This window comes from Halyomorpha halys, unplaced genomic scaffold, assembly GCF_000696795.3.
Source record: "Halyomorpha halys isolate HHAL.00 unplaced genomic scaffold, Hhal_1.1 Scaffold8.1, whole genome shotgun sequence".
NCBI lineage: Eukaryota > Metazoa > Arthropoda > Insecta > Hemiptera > Pentatomidae > Halyomorpha > Halyomorpha halys.
In genome coordinates, this window is record NW_027111933.1 from 906690 (window position 1) to 916414 (window position 9725).

Consider the following 9725-nt stretch of genomic DNA (forward strand, 5'->3'; position numbering starts at 1 on the left):
AAGTACATTAATTATTGTTTCATCACGATTTATATTTACTTCTGAAGACCCATAACCTCCGAACCACCCAAAATCATTTTAACAATTTAAATTATATATTAATAATAACATACAATTTTTTTAATCGTGCAAGTTGTGCGGCATTGGTATGAATTTTTTAAATAACTTTTATGACTAAAACCTTTCTTAACGATTTTCTATTACAGTTTATTCTACTTTGCTGTGATACAACTAATTCTAGATTTTTACCAGAACTGAAAAAGGTTGAAATGGAGGAAGGGTTTGTTTTAGTTTTTTGCAACAGGTACCGTTTCTAGCAAGTAGTACGTCTGGTATTTCTGTTTTGTATTTTGTCTATTTATATTTAGTGTTGTCAATTATGTCTTATGTATTTATTAGGTTAGAGTAACATGAATTTAAATTTTGTACATTTGATTTTTTGTTGATAGCCCGATTTTTATATTTTCTATAGTAATCATTTATTTTATATTTCGCTTAAAGTTGTTGTTTTTTTACCGATGTATAATTTTTGGTGGATCAAATTTGAATTTATGTCTTTTTTGTGTAAAATGTATAGTGAGTCCAGTTTGGTCATTACAGAGGTACAACTATATATGTGCTGATATGCCATTGCTTATCCCTGTAAAGAGAAATGCGGGAAATCCTGTTTCGGAACTTCCAAAACATTTTATGAACAAACAAACATATTAAATTTGGTTGTATACACAATTTAAGGCTTATTTTAAAAATTATTTTTTCAAGTAATATTTTCAAATAATAAACACCGAAACAACAAAAAGCTATTTCATGGGATTAGTACACTACAGTGAGTGCCAATTCATCTTATAATTCGAGATGAACTCCAACCCCAGAATGCCAACGTAACACTACAAAAATCCTATTCACCACTGTTGCAAGAGAAAGTTCCCCGTGTATAGTGGCAACACTGCCCGCTACAATTTATCGTCCTTGTCAGACCAAAGTAGGGCGCTCATACTTCACAGCTGTTTCTCCCGTTACTATTTTTTTTATTCTCCCACATTACTATACGGCTCAAAAAATTTTGAACTACGTCACATGCAGAGGTATCTTGATTTGGAATAATTAGTAATTACTCAAAAACAATTTAAACAACGCCGATGCCTCTTTCTCATAAACTACAATTTTATATGTGAACGTATATAATAAACGATAATAATCATTTTTTATTTAGCTTTCATGTTTTATTAGACCCTATTATTCCTAAATGCAATGCCTATTATAATTCAATAAACTGTAGCACACTTTTGTCTTGTTATTTATTATAGATGAATTATAAGTACACGCATAACTACCAGCTAGTATATAACAGTTTATTTCATACGCGTAAATTAATTATTGCATTCGTTTATTTACGATCTTGATGTAGTTAGTCGTCAATTAAGAAGAGGTACACGTTTAAATGTTATACGATCACTAAAGGTATAATAAATAATAAATATAAAGCAGTGCGTTATAGCAGTGAGATAGGATCGTTATAATGAATAAATTTTAATTGTAAAATTAAATCCACGGGGCCCAGAAAATAATTTTAACTCATAACAGATTTTCACGTTCTAAAAATGTTTTTCACGTTGGTAAAATTTTTAAAACCTAATCAATCCGATTCATTGAAATTTAATATTGTTAAAAACTGCCCGTTTTGCTCTATAGGAATTTATTTATTTTAATTTTAAGTTAAATTGTGCGATTTTATTTTTTTTTTAAATTACATACTTTATACTTATAAGTCTAGATTGATGTTTTCGATTTTAATAGCATGAAAATAGTTCCCAAAGTTAAAAGTATACAAATATATATCTATAAACGTAAATATATATTTTATAATTCTTTTCCTTATTAAATTCATGGTTTAAATGATAAAAATATTAGGCAAGGTATTGTTGATGTGATCGCGTGAATAGTTTAATTCATTAAAAAATAAACAAAAAAGCGGTTAAATACGTAGAAATATGCGCAAGTGATGAACATCCTTAGAATGGCATTAATTAGTATCTAATAAATAAATAATAAAATAAAAAATATATAATAAATATAAAAAAATCTCTTTTTGTTACAAACAAAAAGTTCATAGCTGTTGTTTTTAACTCGGATTCAGCCTTTCAGTTTTTCAATTTGACCTAATACTTGTTCATTTATTTAATTAAAATATATATTCTGTGATAAACGGATTATTTTTAGAGATAAAAAAAATAATAATGTATAATATTTTTAATTTAATAAAAAAAAATGTTCTGTAAATATGTACATATACATATTATTTTAAATAAAAATTAAAAATCAAATGGTTTGATCAATATGATGGATACTATTATTAATAAAACATTCAAATTTATAAAGTTTTTCGAAATTACTTATGGAGTTATTATTTATATTAATAAAATAAATCAACCACACTTTTTCTGATTAATGCTACATTTATATTTAAATACACAAATGAAGAGTGAAGTGGAAAAATATGTTATGTGACATAGTAGAAAACGAGATACTTTGCTCAAAAAAATATTTTAAACGCCCCATTTTCAAAACGTCATATTTGATTTTAATTCTTAAAATTTCAATAGTTTTAAAATATTGAAAATTGATTTTTCCACTTTTAAATAAGAATAAATAAAATCATGATTTTTTTCTGAGATTAAAAATTTTACACCATGCTATTCCATTTAGCGTTTCAATTATGAAAATAATTTTAGGTTTTTAATCATTTTAGTTTGGTTCTTATATATGCTTGATATATTTGGTTAATATTTAGTTAGTAAAATGTAATGCAAACCACGGTAGGTAAGCTTTCAGTATTTAATATTATAAATTAAATAATAAAGGTAATTTATTTTACATGTTTTATTTTTACTGCAAGATATGAATTGATGATGAATTTTAAGTTTTTTATACATGGTTCCCGGTTTTTCACTGAACTAAAATCATGTCTCAAATCATTAGTTTTACTCATTATATTTTTTCTAATTGAAATCTTTAAAAGTGGTTATTCAGATCATAAAATTTTTAATGTAACAGTCATTTTCACTATCACCTACAGTTTAATATTGATTAAATAATTAAATACTGCTATTTCGATATAAACTGTTGAATGAATGAAGTTTCCAAAAATGTGAAGATCCAATTGTAAAAAATAATAACAAAACGACCTTTTTTTTTTTTTTTTTTAGAGGAATTCCATGGAAGGAGAAGGCTTCGGGAGAAAAAAAAGTAGTTGACACATTACCATACTTTCTCTGCCTGAGGAGGAAGAAAAAAAGGTAGGTGTGACTGCATAATGCCCACTCATTAATTAAATCTTTAATGCCACCGTCATGTGACCCTGGATAAAATTTACGACTCCATAGCACTAAATTGCTGACGCTAAATTTGGCGCTGATACACAATACGTGCAACTGTGTTGGAGTCGTTGGTATTGTGCCAGCGGCTTTTGCCAAGGAGACCTCTGGCTTTGTGAGTCCTAATTCATGATCTACTATTAAATATAATTTTCTATTATATCAGTACCTTCGCAGTGAAAAAAAAAAATTACAATTAAGGATAATATTTTTTAAAAACATAACTGTTTAAAAAAAAAGAAAAGTTTGCTGAGTACATAGATTGGCAGTATAGCTTCCTCACTACTCTTCGGCGGAACATAATTATCTATACTATAAGAATTGAGAATATATTTTAATTGTCATATGAGAATGATATTTATTAGATTTTTAATAAATGAATCCGTTCTTCAAATGTATCAGTTTCGAGGAAATACTTTTACATTTAAACCTTTTATAATTTGAACAATGACTAAAAAATTGGCGAGGGCATAAGCAAATAACGCTTAGTAAATTACAAATCAAGGCTAAATAAGTAAATAAATGTTGAGAGAGAAAGAGAGAGAAGAGGGGGGAGGGAGAAAAAGTGGGTGAGGGAGAGGGAGAGAAAAAGTCCAAGAGAGAGGAAATGGGGGATGAGGGATAGAGCGAGGATGAGAGGCAGAAATGGAGGTTCAAACCTCATTCGTCACTCAAATTATATAATATAAATCAGCAAATATGGGAAAAATGGAAGAATATATAAGCATGCAATATTGTTATAATATGCCCTAGACTGAAGGAAAAAGGGAGTTTTATTGTGATAACCAGATGTTCTCCTTCAGTTATCAAAGGTAGTACGCCCAATATCAGACTAAAGCTGATCCGTCCACTTCAAGACAATATTAATGCCACCAAGAGGGATTTTGATGTTAGTATATAATCCAGCATTGTCGTCCTAAAACTAATTCTCTTAAGAACGTAGTATTATTTATGAATTCAAAGTCATCTTCAAGAGAAGCCAGCAATAAAAAAAAAAATTACTGGACTCTGTCGTTAGTAATTATTGATCCAAAATGCAGAAGATTGATGTAAGCAGAAATTTGAAAGTTTTAAAAGTTACTGCAGTTCGAATCGTACATTTTGAATACATTTTCTTGTTTTTATCGAGGTAACGTGACAAAGCGTTTGGTTCAATAATGGAGTCGATACCAAGAATTATCGATCTAATGTCGTTTGTTATGCGCAGACCAATCTAGTGTAAATTAATGTTTTATAAAAAGCTGGTAAACCTTAAGCAGTATCGATCGGTCTACCTTTTCCTGGAACAAAAGAAACACTACAATAATTGTGTAAACACTTACAGTACTGTAACTTCGGTAATTACTAATCTCAAATTCCGAAAACTGGTGTAAGTAAAAATTTTAATGTCTAAATAATATTTTAACAATATTTTCCAACTTTTCTGAAGAAGATTAGTGTTTTTCATGATTTGTATGTTATTTTATTTATATGATTATTTGATGTCGAGCCTTTAAGAAATGAATTACTAATTGAAATTAAACAAAATTAGTTTCATATAGGGTTTCTGGGCCGTAATATGCTAAACACCTGTTGTACTTCCAGGTTGAGTAAGTGCACCTAAATCATACTGAAGTCATAGTGAAGTTTACAGAACTACTTTATTATAAAAATTAGCTTTCAAAATATTTAATTTTAATGGCTGAATTAGATAGACTATCTTCTTAGAACATAAGAAGATTGCTAGAACAGCAAAATGTCATAAAATTATAATACATTTTTCCTGAATTTTTTTTTTATCAGTAACAGAAAGGCCATAAATATGTTTTCACTTGTAAGGAACATACATTTCAGTCAAGTTTTGAGAAAGAAACAACCAAAGAAAGAAATCATTAATATTTATTAAAACAGGATTCACGAGTTACATATACGTTTGCAGATGATAATTGAAATATGAAGATAGTAAAATTAAATAATATTGAAATAAAAATGGAAGCTTTTGGATTCGAAGATTGGTAATCGACCTATGTAATTAAATGTAGGAAGATGGTCCAGGTGGCGGTAAAGAAAGGTACGAAAATGGCAATAATATAAATTTAAAATAAATTAAAATTTGTGCCGCTACAATCCAAGGGTCATTGGTTCAGTACTTTGAAGGGAAGTACTGTTGCTAGACCAACGGTTGTGCAAGGAGGTGATTTGGTCAGAATCAAGCTCGATCGCCAGATTTTTACCCATTTAAGGGTACCAAATTTATCCCAGGAGGGCTCCAGAACCCACAGGGTTGACTCACGGCTACAGTGTAACAGAAAACTATGTTATGCCCAGCCGAATTCGAAACCGGCTCCTTGGAATTAGTAGCATTGCGCCTTACCATGGTGCCACCGCGCTCCTCTTATTAATAATATAAACAAATACATAATTTTTGTGGTATTTTGTGCCTTTCTTGAGGTATATTCCGCCACCCGCAATATCTTTTCCAACGAAACATTTTGGAACTAACCGCTCCGGGTTCTCTTATAATTTTTTATAAGGGACATATATTAAGGCCTGATACAGTATCTTATTTTATTTTATGAATAAAAACAGCAATATTAGTTATGAAAACAATTACATAATTAATTAAATTATTTTAATTAAAAAGGCCTTCGGTAGATATTTCCTCTTCTTCAGCTTTTTTATTTTGTTTATCTCTATTACTAAGAACCGATTTCACCACAACTTTTATCTCATAAATTTTTTTTTTTTAAATTCCGTGCCAGTAACAGATACATCAGCACTAATAAGAAACCCTCTATTTGGTACTAGATATTTCAGTATTATTTTTTTTGTTATTTCACGAGAAGTGTAAAATGGAACTCAACAAAAACAGCTTAGAAAAGCATCAATTTAAATTATTTGTTATGTGACAGTAAAAATAGCTGTTTCTAGTGCATTCAATATTTTCAGGTAGGAGTACCATACATACCTTAATTTTCTTTTTTGTTTTAAATTTTTACGGAACTATTATCAAAATTTAAATATACAGGTTTAAAAAAGTCATAGAATGCATATAATCTATCTTATGCATATATATCACATATCTTATGCATATCATATCTGCAAGTCCAGAATCCATAGAAACTGAAACAACATTGGTAAAAATAACTTAAATGCTTAACAGTTTAAATATTCAAAGGTATACCAAAATACATACAACAGAGATTGTATCGGATAACCGAATCCAGGTACAGATAAACTTACTTTGCGATACTGGTTCATGGAATTAGTTTACTGACTCTATATCTGGCTTGCATGACCTCTATATTTGAATATTAATTTTAAAATGTCCTTTACAGATACACTATCTAATAATACTACCTATACTCTGATATGAAGGTAGGAATATACAAATACAAATAGATTGGAAATACCTGGTAGATGAGCAGAAATTGTAATTTAATGCTCTATGTTTATAATGCAAATAAAGATGGTATATATTTTACCATTTTATTAGTATATGGGTAATATCTTTATAGTGTTCAACCACCAGTAAACTTTGAATGGGTCTAGTTAAAATAGTAACTTAAAGTTCAAGGTAAAAATTAAATACCATTTTAAGATTATTCTGAACTGAATTCGACTCTTCATGTGTTAATTAATGCATTGGTTTACCTCAAATTTGTCAATTATAAATTAAATAAGGATAATACTATAAAATGAATAAATATCACCATACATACATGAGAAATTTAGTTCATTCAAATTGTATTCTACAAAAAATAAAACAATGTTTCAAAAAGTGTAAAATATGCAATTTTGTGTAGAAAAAACTCGAAATGTATTAAATTTTGGGAAAACGTTCAATTTTGTGTTATTTACATATCTTTTCCAGGATCCGAATTTCGGCCGAAGTTAGTTAAATATAATAAATGTAATTATTTAAATTCATGTGGGATTAATTAATAGACCTTCTTGCAATTTCATAATTAATTAAAATATAAAATAAAACAAGGAAACTAGACGAGAACATTGACATTCTGCGAAGGAAGCAGAAATAATAGCCAGTTAGCAATTTCCTTATTCTCAGCGCGTTGGCTCCAAGGACTATGGGTTGCATTACCAACACTGTTTTATTACTGCATACTGTGCAAAGGTCGTATCTGGATTAAATTAAATAGATATAATTTATAAATATATTTTATTATTTTTATAACCCTAAAATAACTTCTAATTATACTTTCGACTATTAAGTTCAGTGATTAACGTGGAAACGTTGCAATTCATCAACACCAGGACTATCTAAATCTATACAATTTAATTTTTAAATTTGAAGTATTTTTTTCACGGTCGATTAAAAATAAAAATTATGATTTCTCATTTTAAGGATTTTTCAAATCCGATTTTTTCTCATTTCGCTAATAAAGGAAGGAGAGTTGAAAATATTAATAAATTCAATACAATAATTTCAAGGATACAATGCATACTCTGTGTATTGCAGTGCAAGGTATATCCATGCATGATATTACCATAAATAATTTACCATTTAATATTAATACTCAATGTAATGGTTAACTAATAAGAACATTAATATGTATTCTAGTTGACTTGAATATGGTACCTTATAATGCCATAAGGCAATCAAAGGGAGAAGATGCACTAAAGTATACATAATACATTTCTTGCATTATGTATGTATGAACTAATAATGTTATTACTCTCAATGAAGGTACGAAAAAATTGAAAATCGTGCATTGACCTCTATAAATTGTAGTTCATAATATAGATTATAGGAGTTCCATAAACAATAATCAAATTTAAATATATGAGAAGATGGTTGGAGGGTGCGGTAATAAAATAAAAATCAATCTATCTATAATAAATATGCATATTAATAGTGTTATATAACTTATGAATTCGACTTTCGCTTGGTAATTTTTATTACGAACGTTTTAATTAAATTATCTAAACCTATAATACCATAATAAAAATATATTTTTACTATGTTCCATCAAAAATAAACTGCTAATGTTAATTAACAAGATTTGAAACAATGTATTTATACCGTATCCACAGAATTTCAAAATACATAATTTTAAACAAGAGTTAATTATTGAATGCAAAGGTTAGGATAATTCTAAAATTAATTAAAACATGGAGAATACAAATAATCATCTGTTGGAAATTCTAAAACAATGCAAACTGAAAACAAACGTGTGGATGCAGCACAAGGGCCCTCTGATTTATACCAAAAACCGACAGCCGACAAGTCGCCCGCAAATACAGTCCAACCAGGGAATTCAAATAAACCATCCAAACCCATGCGCTAATTTGCCATTGCTAGGCAAACGTGTAGAGGCACCTTAAAATTATTAACAAAAAGGACTGGATTTCCCAACTATATTACAATACTTTCAATTAGAGATCTAGCGTGTCTCTTTTTCAAGCTATGAACATTGCTAAACGTTGATGTTTATTTAACAGGGGGTTGGTGTAGGTTCATATAACAAACTAAAGTTAGCTAAACACACAGAGCTTCCCTTCCGTTCTCGTTCTATATAATGAAAACAAAATATGCCACACAGAATGCGGGAACACGCAGGGCAAAAGTCTAGAAACCATGGTTGATTTTCCTCGAATACAAATTAATTCATTACTGTGAAAATGGTCCTTAAATGATTTTTTTTTTTTAAATTTATTTATTGATATTTACAACTGTACATAAATACATCAAGTAAATTTGAGGAAATCATAATGGTATGGTACAAGCATGTAGAGAAACTACCCAATGGTAACACTCTAAAAACATTTTTATAATATAAAGTCTCGAGGCCATTTTCTTTTCAGACGCCTCGGAGGATTGTCCGGAATAAAAGAGGAAGCAAGATTAGAAACTAATGGGTTTCAGTGGTTAGGGAGTTTGTATTGGAAGGATTGATATCTGGTTCGGGCTAGATCGTGGAATGGGACAAATGGAACATTAAGGTTTTTGTGGATTATTTTATTTGTGACAAGGTAGGGAGCATTTAGGATTTTACGAAGGATTTTGGATTGTAAGAATTGGATACGAGAGGAATTCGAAGGTTTAGTGGAGGCCCAATGCTCAACGCCGTATGTTCAGATAGGCCTTATAATTGTCATGTAAATCAGTCTTTTGTAATGAATTGGAAGTTTGGACCGTTTGTCTAGTAAGTTTTTCAACTATTACGAAATCGACGTGCAGCTTCCTTTCTTTTCAATCTTGTGTGAGGATTCCAGGCTGGTCGTTTGTCCAGATATAGTCCAAGGTAGCGGATTAACTATTGAAGTATATTAGGGGTATTCATGATCTATGTTAAAGCGTGTTAAATCGAAAAAAATTGCCTTCTTTTGCCGTGGTAAAACGAAATAACA

The 9725-nt window shown here is 29.3% G+C and overlaps 1 long non-coding RNA gene across 3 annotated transcripts in view; it reads left to right on the plus strand.

Moving 5' to 3' along the window:
* LOC136796350 (uncharacterized) overlaps positions 1 to 9725 on the plus strand; it is a 201575-nt gene that overhangs the window by 64839 nt on the left and 127011 nt on the right. For all 3 annotated transcript variants that reach the window (XR_010844050.1, XR_010844051.1, XR_010844052.1), the window contains one exon: positions 3207 to 3296. This is a non-coding gene — a long non-coding RNA (uncharacterized lncRNA). The remainder of the gene's footprint in view (positions 1 to 3206; positions 3297 to 9725) is intronic.